Genomic DNA, 16,501 nt, shown 5'->3' with positions numbered 1-16,501 from the left:
TAACTCAGTCGTGCATATTTCACACCCCTTTCTCCCGTAAATACTCCAATAGACGTCTGGAGTGGGTGAAAGGTTAAAATCCGCCCGACCTTAGTAGGAAGAGATTCCTATGTAAAGCTCTGGTTTATTCAACGTTGAAGGATACAGTGTTCCAAAATATTGTGCATCTAATCTTTGTCTCCTTGGAGACCCACTCTGCAAACCTCGCATTTTTACAATGCCAGGAGAAAACAACGGCACCACTGGGGCCGCAGTAGATGCGACTCAGCAAGGTCCCGAATACACAGACCCGGATGCTATTATCATCCCGGTCCAGTTAAGAAGATCTATAACTTTAAAACTTATAGAAAACGGACTGCCACCTCAAGGTGGTACAGTAATTTTCGTGATAGAGGCTCACGAGTATCGGCAGACAGAGGTATTCTATTCATGGATAAACTTTCCAGCGGTAAACGCTATAACACAAGAGTTTCACTATTACAAAATAGAGGAACCTCCGGAAGAGTACGCTCCTTTCGAGGAGATTGAAATTCCACTTAAATTTCAAGAGCACCTGCTCTGGTTTAATGGCGCCCTAAAACATAATGATCACATAACTAGGCTCGGTCCACTAGGTAGACCAGGAGCCACGTGGCCGGTTCTAGCCAGCTACACACCACATCCTGACATTATAAAAATGTCTAGAGAAGAGCTGTTAGCACAGCTAAACACATTAATAAAAATACATAGGCAATTAGTCCAATATGTAATACGGACTGCAACAGTCCAGCCAGCTGTTAATACACCACAGCTGACCCCTCATCAGGGGAACACAAATAAAATTACACCACAGAACATACAGTCATGTCTTGGTAAAACACCCGTAAAACGGGAACAAATTCCTTTCTGGTTAGCCCAGAAAATCACTCAAATAGAGGCAGTATTTCCTGATACTACCCCTATTGAGAAACACAGAATCTTGACCATCTGCCTTCCTATGGGAATCGCACCACACGTGGAGGACTGCGACACTTGGGGTACAGTCTTTGCTTCCATTTACACAAAAACACACGGTGTCCCGTCTATGGCGGTAATACCAGACGTGCTAAAACAGATTCAAAATGAATTCGGTCCAGAACCAGCTTTAAATCTAGGTATGAAATTACTGAAAGACTTCAAGCAGGTCACGGCTATATTATTAGCCAATGTAAAGGGAGAAGCAGCATCTGTGGCGATTCGCCAGAAGTTGAGGGAAACAGATATAAAAGATCCTGTTGAGCTTGCAAAAATCATAGAAAAATGCTATGAAGAATTAGGTAGAGACAGCTTGGGTGGGAAACCAGTTAAGCCCCAACTGCTCGAAAATCCAGAAAAATTATTTATTAAAAATAATTCAAACACTCCTAAAAAGAGCTGGGATGGAAATAAACAATCCACTCCCAAGGAAAAAGTTTTCCAGTCCAGAGGAAGGTCTCCTCGACGGAGGGAAAGAACTCCGACTCGAGAACGCCAGTCTCCCCAACGGGAGCCCTCTGAGAAAAGATATAACCTTAGAAATAGGGATAATATAAAAAAACCTGATAGATATCAAAGTATTGATACACGTCCCTCTCGATCTCTTCCACAGAATTCGGAAAGAAGAGGACGGTCAGACCCAGGAGAGCACACCAAGTCCAAAGACAAGGAACCTGCTCAAAATAAGAAATCTCAATTTCAGAAAAAGAAGGTAGCCAGTATTAGAGTAATTAACAATGCCGAGAATACTGAGGACACAGTTGAAAAACGGGGAGTGGGCATTGACAATGTTGGACAGTGCAGCAGAAATCAGTATAGCGCGCAAGAACTTGATGAGTCATCTGGAGACAGTGGACACGAATGAATACATTCAGGTTGAAACTGCCGACGCCAGGCTTAGCGAGCCCCATAAAATATACGAAATAACATTGCGTATAGAGGGTGATAAGACTAGGAAAATTAAGGGTCTATTTTGGGATAAGCTCTCAAAAGGCTATGATATTCTGTTAGCTGAAAAAGATTGGCCCCCGGAGTTTGTCAGGGAGTGCCCTCGTGGCGAAGAAGTGATTATGCCTGCCTTCTCGAATCACATACCGATTCACAAAAAATACACATATGCAAGGAAATGGGCAGTAGCCCAGGCACCTGCATTGTATAAAAATCATGTAGGATGGGATGAGGATTCACCTCCTCACAAAATCCAACTAAAAAGTGAACCAACTGCCCAACGGCAGTATCCCATAAAGCAAGAAGCTAAAAAACAAGTCAGGGAGATCTTAGATCAACTTGAGTACCAGGGGGTGATTGAAACATGCACCTCTCAAATGAACAATCCTTTGTTTCCTGTCTCCAAGCCAGACAATTCATATCGTCTAGTTTTGGACTACAGACACCTTAATACATGTTGCAAAACTTTTGCAGTACAAAACTCGCATAGTGCAGCCCTAATGAATAATATAGTTAGGAAAAAATATAAAACGACATTAGACATTTCTAATGGTTTCTTTTGTCAAAACATTGCACCAGAAAGCAGATACTTGACCGCTTTCTCCGCATTTGGGTCACAGAAAAAATTCTGTCGACTCCCACAGGGGTTCAAGAACAGCCCAGGACTATTCTCAGCTAGGGTAACAGAGTTACTACAAATCTATGATGATGAAGCATTATCTTACGTAGATGATATTTATCTCACAGACGACGACTTGGATACTCACTTGAAAAGAGTGAACACCATTATACTTGGGTTCGCAGCAGAGGGTTACAAATTCAACTTTAAAAAGTCCCGAATTGCCCATCTGACAGTACTATTTTTAGGGTACGAATTATCAAGTGAAGGGAAAAGCCTAGCGGACAACTTCTTAGAGAAGTGCGCTGTACTCCAAGCTCCAAAAACGCTGAAGAATTTACAATCCATACTAGGTTTTCTGAATTTCGGAAAAACTTACATCCTAAATTACGCAGAGAGGGTTAAACCTCTCTACGAACTAATAAAACCTGATTTAAAACAAATCAATTGGACTCAAAAACACACAGAAATTTTGAGATCACTGCAAACAGACATGTTAGCAAAAACAAAATTAGATACACGTGACAACACACGTGATCTTGTAATCCGAGTCATCCCAGGAAGATGCGGATTCACGTACCTAACCTCTAATGAGGGAGAAAAGGTACCAATTTCAATTAAATCTCACTTGTACACACAAGCAGAAAAAACATTCAGTCGCACAGAAAGAACTGTGAACGCAGTACAAATCGCATTAGCAAATGAACGAGAACTAGCACACGGCAAACGGATTAATATCCTTACAGCGGAATCCGCCTTCGAAGCGCTATTCAGCCCAGTAAACCTGCCTACAGTGTCACTGGATCCAAAATGGATACAGTGCATAGATTCTCTAGGAGCGGAAGATGTGAAATACTATTTCGCCCCGCAATACAAAGAACTGAATGATTTAGAATATGAAGAAGAATATCCTCTGCCAATCGAAATCCTGCCTCTCCCACTATATGCCTGTATAATCTATACAGATAGCTCTGTACAGCATTTCAACGTAGAGAGAAAATCCTACGATGCAGCATGTGCGATCATTAAATGTCGTTGGCTGTGCGGTAAAATCAAACCGAAAATAACAAAAACTGAATCAGTGAAGTACTGTTCGGCTCAAAGAACTGAAATCAGATCTTTAAAGATGGCGCTCGAAAATGCAGAACGCGAATTCCCCACACTTATCGTGTGCGATTCTCATTTTTGCGTCAATTCTTTCAACAATAAACTGCAGAGTTGGATCGAAAACGACTACAAAGATGACACAGGTGCCACAATAAAGCATAAATTGCTTTGGGAACAAGTAGCTCTTTTACACAAAGAACTACAAAAGACTCACGTGATTCACGCACAGAGTCTTCAACGTGATGGCGTTCACGTTGCAGGGAATTCATTGGCTAATACAGCCACCGCGGAAGCAACTAACCCGGCTTCCGTAGCCACAAAAAAGCGTACAGATAAGTATATAGACGGGGAAACCATGCTAGCAGTAAAAACGACCATAAAAGGCGACTGTGCAGCACTACCCGTAAACTATCCACTCAATTATGCATACATAATCGATGCAAACTCCGTTCCTTTTGCTCGAATCCCTGGAGTGGGGGATAGAGTAATTCCAAACAGGAGCAGGAGGGGCTTCCTCCTACTGGAAGCACACATGGGGTTGGGTCTGAAACACCAAACAATCAAAGCCTCTCTGAAAGAATTGCAATCAGAGTATTGGTGGCCAGGAATGAGTATAGATATTCAATGTTTTGCTCAAAATTGTGAAGACTGCAACAGAGATCGCAGTAATGAACAGGCCAGTGTAGTTTCAGGATCCCTTCTAGACAGCATAAGGCGGTCTATCTGCGCAATCAAAGAAGAGAAGCGCGTCCCAGTGTACAACGTTTAAGACGAAATGCACTTAAAAAATGAGGCCACCAGCGCTCGGCTGACGCTAGAACGGTTATAAAAGATTAGCGAGTCCATATCGGAACATACGCAATTACCACGTTCCATTCTGACCAGGGTCCTGCTTTCAGCTCTCGAGCTTATGGGGAGGCCATGGCCAGCATGGGAATTGGGTTGCGGTATTCTTGTCCGTCGCACAAGTGTGGTAGAAAGAAAAAGCCGGGATATAAAGCAATCTATAACAGCGAAGGTATTAGGTTCAGGCGCTGGGTGGGTCAAACATTTAATAAGTGTCCAGACTAGTCTTAACAACATGCCAAGAAATTCTCTAAAAGGTTTCAGCCCATACGAACTATTGTTCGGAATAAGAATGCGCGTTCAGGACCTCGATAGTCAGATGTCAGTGGTACAAAAAGAAACAAAGCAGTTTGAAGTAAAAGACCGTTTGGCTGTTTTACAGGAACTAAATGAAACAAGAAAATCATTAAGCAACATAAAGTTAAAGCAACAGCCAAGTACCACTGACGAGGCACCACCCGCAACAGCCCCAGCAAGGCCTGTCTGGATTCCAAAGATTGGGGATCTAGTCAGAGAAAAGATCGCGGTTAAGAAGGAATTTGGGCCTTCTTACAGAAAAGCAGTACCTGTCTTAGCAGTCACCGGAACAAGATCAGTTGTGCTACCGCCCCTTGCTGGTAAAAAGGAGAACAGAGTCGTGTCCATCGATCTGGTAAAACCACAAGCATGTGGCCTATAATCAACAGTAGGCCCAGTGGACTCCCAAGAAACAACAGAATACCCAAACTTGCAACAATCCAAGAGGTTCAAACTGAAAGACTAATAACATTCGATCAGCCTGCAGTGCACAATGAAGGACTATGCAATACAGCCATGGAACTCGTGCCTCTTGAAACACAGATTGAAACAGTTCGTCAAGAAACAACACCAGTCTACAATGATGTGGCATCAGAAAGTGCTACCGAGAGACAGATTGAAAGAACAATCCCATCAATTGACAGAACTGCCTCTGGTTATTTCATCAACTTCGACAACTTCTCTGAAGATTTAAACGACCCCGAAGTGATGCCAGAAACAAAAAAGTCTTTTAAAGAAAAAGCAACGGAACTCTTTCATCAACTGAAGGAAATCTACCTTGTTTCCCCTTGGCTAGAGTTCTGGTTCGGTCTAGGTGTATTTTTCCTACTGCTTTGGCTCATCATGGTACTGTGTTTGGGAAAATTCATTGAAGGAAAATATATTACAATGGACACAGCAAGTCAGAACATCAACCTAGTCCTGAAACCACACAGATCATCCCACGTAAAGAAAAGAGAACTGTCAACAGTAAATGTCACAGCAATTCCAATACCTGGTGGGGTAGTATGGGAGAAAACAGACTATGAGATCTATGGTCCGGTCGAAATCCTGAAGTATCCTCATCAACTAAAGGTTTCCTTAAGTGACTTTGTTACACCAAGTACATTCTCTGATGATTGGGACTTTAACAGTATTAATGACATGATGTCTGATTTAGTAATGTCAGCTAGATTCACAGATCATGATTATTTACAAGGTTCATCTAGTTATGAGCAGTTATTCTGTTATACCCACTATGGGGATCATTACTTGCATAAATCTGCACAGCCTAGAAATGTTTTTATGTATAATCAATGGGAACATTGTTCTACACCACCTAAAAGCAGTTCTAAAGCATTTTTTGAGAAATTCAAATATTTTTCAGGGTTTAACACCAGTGATGCAGAAACGTTTTATTATAAACTGTTAGATAAAACAGGCATGAAAACAATGCTGACAAATTCTAAATTGATATATTCAGAAGCATTTTATGACAAAATGATGACATTTGGTTTTGATTATTGGAAAAATAATATTGAAACGAAATCAATTTGGGGTACAAAAGATTGGCAGGTGCAAGGCATAGAAGCACTTTTTAGAACCTGCATGATACCGGAACAAATGTTATTTTTAAATGACACTGTACACCAAACATCTTGTCTTGGCCTAGCCAAAAACAAAGAAATGAAAACACCGTCTATACCAAAGCCAATAGCTGAGAATACAACTGCAGATAATGAGTTAGACGTGTCACACATTTTACATTTCAACAGAACAGATCCTGATTGGAAAAAGTGGTTAATCTGGCCTACAGACACAAATAGCTGTCAAGATAGGTTCCTGAACAAAACACAGGGTTTAAAAATGACCAGATTAGACTCAAGATATTCCCAGAGACAACATCCAGGAATTATAACCACATACAGTGTAGGCAAACTCTGCCTAGAATGGCTAACTACATCCACACTGGCTGAAATTAAGCAACACTTGTCTTTATTAAAAGATGGTGCTGATTTGCGCGATTTCATTCTTGGACCACGCAAACAGCGTCAAAAGCGTTTCATAGCGACCAGCATCTATGCAGCTTACAACGAGGCTTGGAAAGTAAAGCAAATTGAAACTGCTGAAAAGATACGAGAAATTGATCGTATTAATTTGGAAAAATCACTTTCTGTGGTAGACAATGGGTTAATGACTCTGTCTTCCAGAATATATTCTTTGGACAATATTGTATCATCTGCCTTTGATGTGATAGACAGAGATTTGCTTATGTTACAACATGGCCAGTCTCAATTACGCTCTATTATAGAATTAGGCTGGACGCTGCAAAATCTTCGTTCAGGCTATGTGCCTTGGCGTTTGATAAACACAACGTCATTATTTTCCATTTTTAACCTTACTGATAAACAGATCAGTTTGGCACAGAAAGGAGCAGACTATACAATCTTGAGCATCGAGAAACTCGAGAGATTACCATTGACAATGTCAGAGAGCCCTGTCATTGAATGGATAATACACGGAATTATCACAATTCCGATAACAACTTTCCGATTTCATAAATGCCTTGAATACATACCTGCTGGCCAATATGAACAATTGGGTAAGGGATATGTTAAATCCGAATGGAAATTACCATACACTCATTCTTGCTATAGTGACAGCGACAAAAATGTATTTCTTAGTGGTGACAATTGTAAACACTCATTAAGCGGTATACTTTTGTGTCAGGGTATTAATTTACACGGAGCATGTGATGGCAATTCAAACAACCTTTCATGCCACCAGCTAGTCACACCTGCAACTCAGATAGAGCCCTTCTTTATGCAACTCGCAAACGGGAGTTACATTCTAAGAACGGATCACAGGTGCTGTGGCCTCGCGCCCGGACTAAGTTATCTAGTAGAAGTAACGTCCATGGTCAAATGTTGTATGCAAGCATTGTTTCCGAGCGGGCCTCCAGACACAGTGACTCCCCTCTGGCCTCGTCTGAATCTCTATTCTATACGAATTGATACATTAAGCAAAATGAAATCTGTGCTTTTACAGACAACAGTGCCTATAACGTCATCTAAAGAGACGTATGATCTTCTAGTCGCAAGGACGGCTACTGAGGTCCATGACCTTTTATCAACAAATTGCCCCGTGCATTTCGTACAAATGCTCGAGCAACTCTTTAACATGTCTAGTGCCACGAGCATCCCAGGCATATTTAAGACAGTCTTTACGGGACTGCTAACACCCTTCCAGGCAATTTTGGGAATCTTTCCTAATTTTGTGCACTCCATCTTTGGTGGTATTCCACTATTTTTTGGACTCATCGCAGGGATTCTATTTTTGACCCTCCTGCTACGTTATGGCAAGCCTCGGCTCAGACATAGCTCCCATGGGAATGGAAGAAACAATCCTAGCAATGCGCTACAGGGACAGGATAACTAACGTCCTCGGATTGGCCAGGCTGAGAGATCTAAACATGACCTGGTTCCTTTCATTCAGACCAATATGGCAAAATTGCATTTTACCTGTGCTACGGTGTATGCTTTGCGGCGAGGAATGCGTGTTGGACATCTGTCTTTCACTTCCATCAGCAGTACCAATGGACGTCGATACTTTGCTAAGTCCAATAACGGCTCACGCATTGTGTTGTCCCCAGCGGCTACCAATCCTGATGACGGCATTCGTGGAGACTCCTGTACTACAGCCAAGTGGTAACAGTGGAGCGAGTGACAAAAGCAACATCATCCAGGTACAACGTTCTGTGAGCATTGCTGATCCTGCCTTCGATGACAGCAATCATTCTCACACCTGCCAAGTTTCAGCGCTATCTAATTTGGTTGAACTATCACCTGATTTTGTAGACCAATTCTTTGCGAGCCTGTCTGATACGATGTTCTCACCCACAGAGAAACAATAACTTTTGAAAAGCTTTCCGACACACAGCGTTCCCATGAACTCTGAATTCGGCCTTCAGTTTTGATCAACATAAAACTGCCAGGAGCTTTGGTAAACTGATTTTTCTTTGAATTGGACAATTTTTTAAAATATTGACCCTTCCTTTTTTGGCACGAACAATTCTTTGCTTAACGTAAAAACTATTCTTAGAGAACAGAAGCTTCACACTTCTATTTCTAAACTCATCTAGAGACATAACAACATAACACCAGCCTCTAGCACACATATTATTACAATGCATTTTTATGTGATGATTTATCTCGCATTTCTTCTGTCAGAGATACTTCATGTGTAATTCTTTATGCATAATCGTTCATTGATTTCATATGCAATATTTTTTGAATGATTACTATGCTTTTAAAACTACGTACAGTACCTAAATTCCATGTATTACAAGTACGCCTATTTCGAATGCATTTATGTATTTTGGGGTGGGCTATGTTACACAATGTTACACATGCATCTAATTGCTTAGTTTAGTAATTTTGATGGACATGAATTCGTGGAGTGGGTGTCATGTGCTTATCTAGGTTCCTGATCGATACTGTGACCGTATGCCCCTATTCGGCTATAAAGCCCTTTATTCCCTATATTGGCATAACCGTTCAAGTACGATTTTCTGTAAAGTCATCTCTGGCCTCACACGAGCAGAGCCACAGAGCCACATTCCAGCATGACTCTCTGCTACTTCCTTTGCGACCAATTAGTGCAATGACAGAGCAGCAGTCACTATCTGATATTCCTAGATAACACTCCGAGTTCTTCAACAAGATAAAAACTTAGCAAACCTGGAAATCCCCGCTTGCTATGTTTTGATTAGTAATAGAACTCTAATGAGCAACTGATAGCAACTGATAGCTGCCACTTCCTAGTGACATCTTTAATTGACGTCTTATGTCCAGCAAACTTGCGTCAAACCCGGCACCTGTCAGGTATAAATATTACCAACGTTGCCTTAAGCAATGCGAAGCTGTTAGCTGTGAGAGCGAACATGTTGCTGATGCCAGCTGCCTGCATGACCCCGTGTTGGTAACAACTAGCACTCTGTCGCTGCAGCCTGCTATCCTGTGGTGGTGAAGCTACTGATTACCATTATCGCCGCTACAGCGCGACCTATGGTGCAGTACGCTTGAGGAGCCGTGCAGCCGTCCTCTGCGAAGACATCCAGCCGATTCCAGCTGCCCGCGGACGCTGTCACCCCTCCTTCCTCCAGACGCGCTGAGAGAAGCCGCTGCCTTTCTCGTGCAGAGAAATCCAGTCCCGGCGCTTCCAGTTTACCCTCGCAGGTGAACTGGGATATCGAGAGAGACCCCTGAAGGAGATACCAATCCTCCATCATTCTATTCAGAGGTATGGTGTTGACTAAACCCTTAGTCACCAGCTCCGCTCTCCCTCGCCGCTGTCCCCCGCATCTAACGGATGACCTCCGCCGGCAGATCCTACTCCTACCTCACCACCAAGACCTGGAACACCCTCCCTACCCACATATGGCAGACCCAAGACTTACTCACCTTCAGAAGGCTCCTCAAGCAGCAGCAGCACCCCCCTCCCTTCAGCACCTTGGGACCCTCACGGGTAAGTAGCGAGCTTTACAAGTACTCTGATTGACTGATTGATTGATTGTGGCGGGAGCCACAGTATAGGTAGGGTGTGTGGGCGTGCACACAGGCTACACCATTATCTCTTTATGAGACGCTCGAGACTAGGTAGCTCGCCTGTGCAGGATCACCAGGACTATCCCGCTGAAGTATAGCAGGTCTCCAGCACTCACTCGAGGCATACAGATGACCCACACTGGGCCAGCCTATTGGCTTCTACTCCTAATGTACATCATTTTTGGATACTTAGTGTTTGGATTCCATATAGCTCACACTTTGGTCCCAAATACGGCGTAGTTTAGGTTCACTCGGTCCAGACGAGTTTCCCATTCATCTTTACTGACTCTACAACGGCAAGAAACAGGTCAACCTTTGAAACTCCTTTGCTACCAGGGATCACCGTCTCCACTGGTGGCCATCTCGTTTTTAATTGGACAAGCAAACCTGCCAAATAGAAAGTCCTCTTAGAGAACTACTTAGTCTATTTTAAAATCACTTTTCGCTATACACTCAAATCTACATAACCACCAATCTACACTAAGGGCCCTACACCAGCACTTCACAGATGGCATGGGACCAAAGATCTCCGATAAAGAGACCCCTCGAGGATGCCCGTAGGGCACTGCAGTGCCGGCCCGATGAGGAACAAGTCAGATGATGAAGCATAACACCCATTTGGGTGTGTCACGGCGCTAGTTCCAAAAGGAACCATCCTCCTGCCTTTGGTTCCTATACATCTTACCAGATACCTTCCCTCTTAGGAGCTGCATACCTTTAATTGTTACACCATAACTTGGCAAGAGGGGGGGGAAGTGGATGCAGGAAGAAGGCTTGAACCTCACGGGTCATCCTGGCCACTTGTTGCAGGGCCAGATCTGAATCGGAATCGTAACAGCAAATCATTTTCAAGTCCTCCAAGATGCCATGGATTGGAACACCAATATTGGAGGTCATGGAACGGAAACCATACTGCACCTGAAACAGCGACTGCGGTCCCACCAATTATTTTGTGGAACAGGTCAACTCACAACGATCTTGGAACCCGTGGACGAATATTGCTCGCCTCACTTTCACAATCAAGCCTCAGCAGGTCCATGACGAAAACCATGCTTACAGCACCCGAAGACTACAGGAGCGTGCACAACGTACTTACAGGGCACAAACTCGAATACCACACATCCCTTGTCACTGGTGGAAACCCCGCGTTTTGTAGTACGTGGGATACCAGTAAATACCATCCCCGGACAAATCTCTTGAATGAGGAATTCCAGAGAAAAACATCACACAGACTGCTTCACCGATGAAAAAGATTAAGACATTATCTATGTTCATAGTAAAACTGTCAGCCGCCCAAGAAGGGAAGTTTGTAGATCTATTGGTAGTCACAAGGCTTTGCCGTTGTATCGTCACCACTTAAGCACATAGAGAACACAGGGCCCTGCCATGGGCTACAACTGCCAACGCTTGGAACACGCTCTGTATTCTGCCACCAGAAGCCATGGTGTGTACGCTGTGGAGGGGAACACAGCTCCAATCACTGCACCAGGAAGAGAGAGATGGAACAAAAGACATGTGCAAAATGCACACAAAATCACCACGCAAGCTATCTAGGCCGCCCCTACCTGCAGACAGTGAAGAAGGAAGATCAGACGCAAGTATCACAGCAACCACCCAAGGTGTCTCGATATCCATCAACCACCGAACAGGGACAGCATAAGACACCCAAAAATTCAGCACAACACACAGGATCCCAAGTAAAATCTCTTCTAATAGCGCAAGTAGTGACCCCAGTTCTGCATGTGTGGGTGGAAGGACCTATGCAGATCTTGCAAGACCGAAGCAAGGTAATCCACCAACACCGACCACATTAGTCTTGTGCTGCGAAATAAGCATTGCCATAACTAACAGACTCATTTTGACGATTATAAAGACAGTTGCAGAGATAAACATCCACCCGGGAGTGACAATAGTGGCTAACCTCATCGCCAGACTTTTCCATGGAGAGCAAATCAACCATCATGGGAGCCAAGACTAAGTGGAACTCTGTCTTCTTGATGTGGAAAGGCAACAGCATTCAAAAGAACACAGATTAACTCCTGCACCAGAAGGAATATAAGAATGTGAGAGCAGCCCTCATCTCCGAGACCCATCTCCAAGGAGGCCAGAAGATGGACCTTGCAAATGCAGAGTGCGCCGCTCAGACCACTCGAATTGGAGCCAAGGACAGAGGAACAGATGAGTTCATTGAAGCAACCAGTACACCGGTCCAGACATATGCAGGCTCACTCCGTTTGATTGCAGCCTACCCTCCCTTAACAAAGCTTTGTCCAAGTGATGTAGAAGCTTCACTAGACACCAGCAAACTAATCATTATTGAAGGAGACGTCAATGCCAAGCACCAGTCCTGGAACCTCGGATTGCAAACAAAGGACGCGCTCTTCTCGCGTACTCAAGAAGGACTTTGTAGTTGCTGGCTGAACTCATCCAACACACTACCCGGCCAAGGCAAGCCAGAAACCAGACGTCTTTGATATCGTTGTCATGCAGAACCTCTCCCAGTCTATGGAGTTGGAGACTTTAACAGTGCGGACGCCCGACCACAACCCTGTATTCATCACTGTTGGGAGATTAAATAAAAAAATAAAAAACAACAGGGTCGGAGTACAACTTCAAGAAGGCAGACAGGAGCCTCTACAAGAGAAACCTAGCCGAAACTCTGGTTCTTGGTCCCATACACCTCATCGAAGACACTGACCAAACTGTAAAGCACTTCACAGCCACAGTCCCAAGTGCTATCGAATACAGGGTGCCTCAAAAGAAAGCCAAAGGATGTTCTGTCTACAACACCCCTGAAGGCGTCAAGCAGTCAATAGCTCCCAAAAATAAAGCACAACGAAAGTGGTAGAAGTGTTGCACCCCTGATCTGCTGGAGTACAACACACTCAAAACTGCCAAAAATACAAATAAGCCAGCCAAGAGGCGAAAAATGGGAAGCTGCTACAACTAAGCTGAAAGGCTGACAATTCTCTGTGGATAATGACTCATGGTTTAAATGGGGGAGGAGGGGGGGGGGGAGAAATGAAAGTGACCAATACAAGGCAAGACTTACTCAGCGTGCAGCAACAGAGACAAGGCAGAGGTCCTTGCTGACACACGAGAATCCTTCAAGGTCAGCAAATGGAGAACAGAAGTAGAACAAGAGAGGAAGCTGCGAACACTGAGAAATGCTCAAGGGACAAAGTGCTTAGTTTTGTAATGGGGACTCAAAAACGGCAAGGCACCAGGAAGGGATGGAATAACTCGCCAGGCTATGGAGAAGTCTAATGCAGCAACGGAGCGCCTTGTGACATCTTCAAAGCACGTACCAAGCACCAGTTCCTCCCTAGAGCCTGGAAAGAAACAAGAGTTGTTTTTTCTAAGCCTGGGAACTAACGAAGATCCTATAAACTACACTCTTACAATACTGCTATCTGGCCGGTCGAAGCACTTCAAAAAAAAGTAATTCTTGCAAGAGTTAGCGAGTTTGAATCGAGCAAAAACTCTCTTTAAAGAACACTTTGGGTTCTGGAAAGAACATTCAACAAATCATCAAATTCTCAGAGAATTGAACACAATAAGATGTGGATTTAACATCAGCAAATGAACCGGAGTCGTCCTTCTGGATTTAGCCAGAGCATGTGGCGGGGCACGCCCACAGGACTGATCTACAAGCTCAGATTTCCAAGCTACCTGATGAACCTGCCGGCTCGCCACCTGGTAATTTGCACCTTTCCCCGGCAGTCCGAGAGGAGTGTTCAACGACACACCCTCGGCTTCTGGAGGCCTCAGGGGTCAATTCTTGGAGCCTTTCTCTTCAATCTAGTTACAAAAGATTTCCCTGTGGACTTAAAGAAGACAGACCTTGAGCTTTATGCTGATGTCACTCTCAGTCCTTCAAAGAAAATGAGATCGCATAGCGCCTAGAAATATCGCTCAGCAGACGCGCTGGATGGCACAGCGACTGGCAAGGGGTCAAGAGCACGGCAACATGATTCACCAGACGAGGATCCCAGCGGATCCACCGGGCAGCCTTGATGGAGAGGAGACAAGTCGGAAAACAGCAGCTCCTGCCTAGGGGGTGACACTCTACCCCAAACTCACATTGAAAAACTCAGCAGATGCCATCAACCAAACGGGCTGCTTTGCACCAACTTCTGAGGAGGAAATCACTGCCCAGGAGGAAAGGGGGCAATCATTCGACCCAGAATGACGCGGGCTTCTCTGGTCTGGAGCGGATGCCAGGAGAATCTACGTAAATCAATGCAAAAACTACAAAATAAGGCACTCGGGCTGGCATTAGGGGGCCCTCGGGCTGGCAGCAGGTGCTCCTGGCTTCACAAGAACAGCAGACCTCCAGAGATCCAGGCGCTGAGGGGTGGGACGACCACCGCAAACTCAAGGAGAAACTCCACAAAGGACTGGAGCAAAATGAAACCACACTGATCACAAAATACACCTCTGCAACCCGTTACCCACAGCTCCGCGACGCGCTGTGCCACTCAACACCCACCTGTGACAAAGTGTCAAACAGAAAACACACAGCGGGGCCTACGAGCTCCGAGCGATCACGGAGTGACGAGGCTGGAGCCCGGTGCCCTCCACTCTGACAGCCGGTCCAATAACCCCCCCACCCCCAGACGCATGGGTGAAGGCCGAGACCCCCAGCAGCACCAGTCCGAATAACCACCCACCCCGGGAGCCAAGAACCAACTTTTCCGTCGAACGCAGTGTGTTTCCTGCCACCGGATGGGGTTGAATGAGGTGGTCTTCCTAGATCTTTTTCAAGCGTGTTAATGACGCACGATGCGTAAATTTAGGTATTTTCTAACGGTGTTTTGCACGGTGCAGTAGATTTAGGTCTTTTCGGCACGGTGCTGTGGTTTTAGAGTATGTGCACGGTGCTGTAGTTTTAGCTTTTTTTCCACGGGGCTGACATTTTAGTTTTTTTTTCAGGGCGCTGAAGTTTTAGGCAGTTCTATGCGCGGCGCTGTAGTTTCTTAAAGGGGCTGGGAAGTATTATTTTTTCCGTGATGCATGGACTCGCCACCCACGCCGCCCCTCAGGGCGCTCTGCGGCTCAAAGGGAGGGGGGGGCACGAGGCCCCCGACGGATCCTCTCCCCCTCCCCTGAGCCCACCCCAAGTGCCCCGTGATCATCAACACCCCCCAGCCGCCACCCCGGGGGTGGGGTGGGGAGAGCAAGAGCTGCGGACGGCCCGGTGACCCCCCCAGCACAGACGGAGCCCTCACCTGGGAGCGCGCGGAGCAGGACAAAAGCTGCAACTTTCTGGGTCGGCGCCGTCTGCACCTGGCGCGGGCGGGGCCGGAGCCCCTCCTCCCGCGGGGCACCCTGGGAGCTGTAGTCCGTGGCAGCGCCCGCCCTCCCGCTGTAAGCAGACACCGGGGGCCGGTGACTCACGGCCCGGGCGGCCCTGGCAGCGGCCCCAGGCGCACAGCCTGCTGGGACTTGTAGTTCCACCCACGGCCCGCCCGCTGCAGAACCCCTCTCTACTGGTCCGCGTCCGGCGACCCCAGGTGCCAGCTGTCTGTCCTTCGATCCAGCACTTATGCGCCGACTGTAACTCCCTCTAGGGTTCCTAAAGACACTTTTTTGTGACGGACCCCACCGCATTGCTGCCTCTCCGACGTGTAAAGTTTCTCTGTACTGCATTGCTGTGTACTCACGCCTCGTCAGCGGTAGTACGCGCTACATAAATGCAAATACAATTACTTTACCGACCTTGGAAGGATGGGTGGCCGGCTTGGCCTAACTGGGATTGGCGCCCATGCTCCGGGTATCACCCCAGATGTGAGGCAGGACACTCATGCTTACAGTGCACTACCACTGGGGGTCCTCCCGGCAGCACTGCACAGGACACACCCATCCCCACACACACCAGGCGCCGCCCACCTCTCCACCTGAACACCCAAGTGCCCCGAGGCTGCTCTGTGCCCAGGGTCACGCCCTGACAGACAAAAGACCTGGGCACCAGCATAACAGTGGGCCCCTAGCGAGTCAAGAGACATAAAAAGAACAAGCAGTGGAAAAGCCAATAGGTCTCACCTATGCAAGAGCTACTGGCTTTGCCAATGTGTTTTAGCCATGTTGCACGCCAGCATCCATG

General features: G+C 45.8%; 1 protein-coding gene across 1 annotated transcript in view; it reads right to left on the bottom strand.

Annotated features, from left to right (window-relative positions):
* TMEM109 (transmembrane protein 109) overlaps positions 1-15,756 on the bottom strand; it is a 72,207-nt gene extending 56,451 nt beyond the window's left edge. The window contains exon 1 of the mRNA XM_086953335.1: positions 15,627-15,756. The gene's annotated coding sequence lies outside the window, so the exon portion shown is untranslated. The remainder of the gene's footprint in view (positions 1-15,626) is intronic.
* Between the last annotated feature and the right edge of the window lie 745 nt (positions 15,757-16,501).

Source organism: Lissotriton vulgaris, chromosome 1_2, assembly GCF_964263255.1.
Source record: "Lissotriton vulgaris chromosome 1_2, aLisVul1.2, whole genome shotgun sequence".
Classification (NCBI taxonomy): domain Eukaryota; kingdom Metazoa; phylum Chordata; class Amphibia; order Caudata; family Salamandridae; genus Lissotriton; species Lissotriton vulgaris.
Note: the sequence above shows the minus strand (reverse complement) of the source record. Positions and strands in the feature narration are given on the sequence as shown.